We start from the raw sequence: 6000 nt of genomic DNA on the forward strand, positions 1-6000 counted from the left end.
CATGTAGAGACACCCTTGACATAGACCCTCAGCAGCTGGGACTAATGACATCATCCACTATCAGTGTCTGAGTGTCAGTATGTGATTTAATCTATGGAAATGTTTCATGTATAAACTTGGGTGCTCTTTTGTTTGGATTGCAATGTCCTCTTGGTGGCTTTTTCATCTGCTGAATATATAGTCCCTTTCTGTATCTCTTTTGATTAGTTTTGGTTTGAAGTCTTTGCATATTAAAATTTTTCTTTTTTCTTTTGAACTGAAATTTATTTTAAAATTTTATTTTATTTCTTTACAATTTATTCACTTTTTTAATTCTTTATTAATTACACTTTATTCACTTTGTATCCTCCCTGTGGTTCCCTCCCTCCTCCCATCCCAATCCCTCCCTTCCTCCACCCTCTGCATGCATGCCCCTCCCTAAGTCCACTGATAGGGGAGGTCTTCTTTTCCTTCCTTCTGATCCTAGTCAATTAGGTGTCATCAGGAGTGGCTGCATTGTCTTCTTCTGTGGCCTGGTAATGCTGCTCCCCCCTCAGGGGGAGGTAATTAAAGAGCAGGCCGATTAGAACTGATTATTTCATGTCAGAGACAGTCCTTGTTCCTATTACAATGGAACCCACTTGGATATGAACTGCCATGGGCTACATCTGTGCAGGGTTATTACATCTGTGTTAGGTTATCTCCATGCATAGTCCTTGGTTGGAGTATCAGTCTCAGGAAAGACCCTTGTGCTCAAATTTTTTGGTTCTGTTGCTCTCCTTGTGAAGTTCCTGTCCTTTCCAGATCTTACTCTTTCCCACTTCTTTCCTAAGATTCCCTGCACTCTGCCCAAAGGTTGCCCATAAGTCTCAGCATCCGCATTGATAGTCTGCAGGGCAGAGCCTTTCAGAGGTCCTCTGTGTCAGGCTCCTGACTTGTTCCCTCTTTTCTCCTTCTTCTGATGTCTATCCTCTTTGCCTTTCTGGATAGAAATTGAGCATTTTAGCAAGAGTCCTCCCTCTTGATTAGTTTCTCTCCATTGAGTTTGATTTTGACTATAGGCTTGCTGTATATTGCCTTTACTATGTTCAGGTATGTGCCATGTATCCCTGATCTCTCCAAGACTTTAAACATGAATCGATCAACATGATCCAATACATAAACAAACTGAAGGAGAAAAACCACATGATCATCTCCTTAGATGCTGAAAAGGCATTTGAAAAAATCCAACTTGCTTCTTATGTCCATTTGATTGGAATATCTTTTTTACCCTTTTACACTGAGATGATTTTTATCTTTGATGCTAAGGTGTGTTTCTTGGATGCAGCAGAAATATGTATCCTATTTTCATATCCATTTTGTTAGTTTGCATCTTTTTATTGAATTGAGACTGCTAATATTGAGAGATATCAATGACCAATGATCATTAATTAAAAAAGAACACCTAGAGAGACTTTCAGTGTTTTAGACACACACGTGCATGCGCATGAGCACACGCACACACATACAGTCATGGATCTGTTCATTTCTGAGATTTGCCATTCTACTATATACACATTTATCAGTATCACATTGCACAGTGTAACTATACACAGTTTTTATTTGCCAATTTAAAAAGAAAAACCCATAATAAATAATAATAATAAAGGCCATGGAACTTGGTGCCTTTTTCATTATTGTAAGAGGAGGAAACAGCACTGAGTTGAAAAGTGACAAGCAGACTAAATAAATGGGAAATTATGATAGAGTGATTATGATAGAGTAAATGTGGGGGCTGGAAAGACCACAGCATAATGGGGGACTTCATGCTCCTTACTTACTTGTTGGAAGGGGTCATGCATTCACTAGTGAAGAGCAGACTTGAAAGGAGGATAAACAGCAGATATTCTCATCTGTCAGCTTGTGGAGACTTTCAGAACTTGGGCTGGGCTGCACCTCTGCCTGAAGCTCAGGAAGATAAGGACTGGAAAGCTGCCTATGAGATCATCAGGTGAAAACAGAGATAAAGATGGCACTATCTACTGAGTGCATGAGCAGAGGAAGCCCTGGACCATGGCATCACCCAAATCACATGGAAGTCCTATCGATCAGTTAGGAGACCTCAGGAGGAAGGAGTCAGGGCATCATGGCTTGGGAAGTCACTGTCCAATACAAGTTTCCCTGCAACTGGGTCTTGCTAAGTGTGGGTGGAGTTCATAAGACTGGCAGTTCTTCTTGAAAACAGGTTAGCGGCATAGAGGCATAGAGGCATAAAGGCATAGAGGCATAGAGGCAAAGACCTTCAAATGCTTATATATATGAAAAAGATCTCACAAAAAAAAATCTTACTACATTTTTTCAGGCAATCAGAGCTAGCATTAAGACTTCTTTATCTAGTTAAGTAATTTTTGTTTCTTTTGTTTCTGAGCTAAAGTCCTTCCCCCAGTTAACTCTCTTCTTGATGCATGATTAGGAATCCTCCTTAAGCAAATTGTACCCAAAATATGATTTATTTCCCTGGGTGGTCTTATTTAGAAATTGAGTCTTAATCAAAGAAATGCAATTCAATGACCATAAATATTTTTAAAGTATTTCTAATTACTACTTAAAAAACATGAAAGGAAATTGAGTTCATAGTATACCAGAAATATCCTCAGTGATTTTCCAACTTTCTCTTATGCTCCAGAACCTACTTCAGAGCCTCACATTTGAACTTTTAAAAGTATATTTAGGGGGCTGGAGAGATGGCTCAGAGGTTAAGAACACTCACTGTTCTTCCAGAGGTCCTGCGTTCAATTCCCAGCAACCACATGGTGGCTCACAACCATCTATAGTAAGATCTAGTGTGCAGGTAGGATGTTGTATAAATAATAAATAAATCTTTAAAAAAGTATATTTATTTGTTTATTTGGTGTGAGTGGAGGACATATCCAATCCATAGCTCAGGTGTGCAGGTCAAAGGACAACTTGCAGGAGTTGTTACTTTTCCCTATACCACATGGGTCCTGGGATTTGAACTCAGGTCTTCAAGCTTGGCTGCAGACACTTTTACTCTGTGAGCCTTCTCAAGGGCTTATAGCCTCACATTTAACTCCACCATTTCCTCTTGCATTTCCAAAGCTTCCAAACTCAGAGAATTCCACTGCCAGCTCCTATCCCGTAGCATGTGCATTAGCTGCAAAGAGACCTTCATCATCAGGAGAGAGTAATTATATAAAAGAAGTGGTATAGCAAAGATTAGGTTCCCTCAAGCCAGTAGCAATGAGTCCAGTAATATTAGGAACAAAATAAACATTTTAATAATTTTGTCCAGGTTCACATATCAGAAAACACACTTCCCATTTGTTGTCTCACACAACACTCACACCACTACCTCCAGCTCTGTGGAATCCTGCCAGTGTCTCTTTCTAGATGGACTGTGATTTGGAGATGGTTGGGTTGTGTTCCCCAAAAGTCATGAGCTGGAAGTCTATGCCCCAGTGTGGTGACACTGCAGTGGTGGAGACACTCAGGCAGGGGCCCAGAAAAGGGTGATGAGGGCATTGTGGATGCTGCCCTCGGGAGAGACTCATGTCGTTCTCATCAAATGCCACTTGAGAGCAAGTTTTCACAAAAAGAGCAAGCCTGCACCCTCCTGCAATCTTTCTATACATGCCCCTGCCATCTTTGTGTCATCTACCATAAGGTTGTCACCAGAGACTGAACAGATGGAGATTCTCAGTCTTAGGCTTCCAGCCTCCAACCCTGCGAGCTAAATAAATGTCTCTTCTCTATAAAGCACTCGTATTGTTACAGAAATGTAAAAATGGGCTAAGATGTTGAGATGCCAAATTCCTGGTGGAACTCACCTGTTCAGTCACACCAGAGTCAAACCGGATGCCTCCCCAAAAGTCTCCCAACAGTCAGTCTCCCTGCAGCTCAGCCTCAGTCAGTGCTCGGGGAACTAGACAGTGGCAGATGAGGATAGAGGGGGGTGGGGCACACGTCAGTTACAGAACTGGTGTCTTAGAATCACTTCTTGCATAACCAGAGTCAAGATGGAGCAAGCCTGATGCCTTCTTCTCACGTCTTTCTGTCCCTGGAGTAGAGCCACTTCCTGTGGACTTGGTCTGTGCTTGTAAACATCGTATCATTTCCTTGATGCTTGAATTCTGTGTGGCTACAGTTTTTGTTGAAATAACACCATTCCATGCCTCCTGCCTGACAAGCATCCTCCTGCCAAAACCTGGTGGCCAGATGCGCAAACAGGAAAGAATGCTAGGAAGCTTAGCCACCGTCTCTGTAATAATGAAATATGAATTATTCAGAAATCCTATATCACAAATCAGTATTTTGGAGGAAGTTTTCATAGGCCCCATCCTTTGGCTACTTTAGGACACAAAATTCAGTGTTCTGTCAAATGTCTTATTTCAGACCCCTCCCCCAACTGCTTTCAACTGCCTGCATGGATGAGAATGTCAATTTAAAAGAAGATTAATTTTTCATGGAATAAAATCATAAATCTAACATCAGAGTCGTTTCTAAGTCATTATGTTAAAATGAGAGAAGAAAATCAATTTTACTCATGATGGTCCTTCACATTGTATTTGGGCAGCCATCCAGCTATTTCTCTTGCCCACAAAGGCAGGATTCGAATGCAATACATGCTGAATGCTGGTTTACTCAGCACCTCTTGGGAAAATACTGAAGCAAAATTAAAGATACTATCTGCACCAGGTGCATGCTAAGAACGTAAGGAGTGCTGTTAATTTATTCTAATAAATTAATTACAGTGGTGCCTGGTCTACAGGGATTTCCCTAGAAAGAGAAAGGAATGGTGGGAAAGGGCTCCAATGGCAATTCTGACTCACACTGGAAGGAGTTCACTCCAGAAAGGCCGTTCCTTGGAAATACAAGGCAAGGGGAAATGCTCCAAAAAATATGAGGAAGCTCAGGTGCATCAAAATCCTGGGAAGGTTCTCACAGCTCACACTAGACCCTACTCCTTGCATGTGGGCTGAGTTTTAATGGGTTTTGAAGTCACATTGCTGTTGTTACTGGTAGCCTAGTTATCACACTTTAAAAAGTACAGTCCTTGGAACACCCTACTTTCCTCCCTCCTGCCTTAGTCCCCTAGCAATGGGGACAGAGAGTGAGAAGAGGCCACAACAGGTAGAATGTTACAGAGCTGGGTGTGATAAGGAAGGGATTGGACCTGCGAAAAAGAAGAAAGGAGAAAATCTGCAGTTAGCCTGTCTGTTTCTCTGGCCAGTGTGGCCTGTGCGATCTTACATATGACTTGTAGAACTGTATAAAACATTAAGTTCTAAAGTTTGTAAATATGCAAAACCTGTCCCTTGTGTGAGAGGTGTTTTACCTTAAATATAAACCTCACATAATTCTCATTGCTTTGCTTATGTATTAAGTTGAATCTCTTCAACTTAAAAAAAAAAAAAGTACAGTCCTAGACAATCAGCCTACAGGACAGGAGGCAGAGTAGACTCTGGACTCAAGCAGCCCTGGGCCTAACTACCAGCTGGAACTAAACAGAGATCCTTAGGGAGGTGCCATGAGCACTCAGAGGCGGGATGTCCTTTGATGAGTGGAGATGACAGAAGAAAACAGCTGCTTTGTCAAGACAGCCACAGAGCCTGACCCACCAGTGACTTTCAGCACCATCTAGTTTCCTCATGGGTTTAGCTGAACAGAAGCAGCAGCCAGAGGAAGATGCTTCACCAGTGTGAAACTAGAAATGGACCTGAGGCAGCCCAGTCAGTGTTCTATCCATGCCCTTTTGGGTCTGCTTTTCTGCAAGAGCCCTTATGCACAAGTAAAGCCCACCACCACTTGTAAGGCAAAATATGATATAGAATAAAAATAAAAATAATAACAAAAACTAAAACGCATTTCCAAGATAGCAGCTGCCATGTTGAAGCCGGGCTTCATGCATGTACACCTATTAATCACGCATGTGAGGGAAGAGGTACCATTACTGCTCCCCAGGAACAGTGTGGCTAGGAGGAAACTGAGTCTCAGAGTGAGTAGCGCAGACTGGGTTGGCCA

The sequence above is a fragment of the Meriones unguiculatus genome, chromosome 1, assembly GCF_030254825.1.
Source record: "Meriones unguiculatus strain TT.TT164.6M chromosome 1, Bangor_MerUng_6.1, whole genome shotgun sequence".
In the NCBI taxonomy this organism is placed as follows: domain Eukaryota; kingdom Metazoa; phylum Chordata; class Mammalia; order Rodentia; family Muridae; genus Meriones; species Meriones unguiculatus.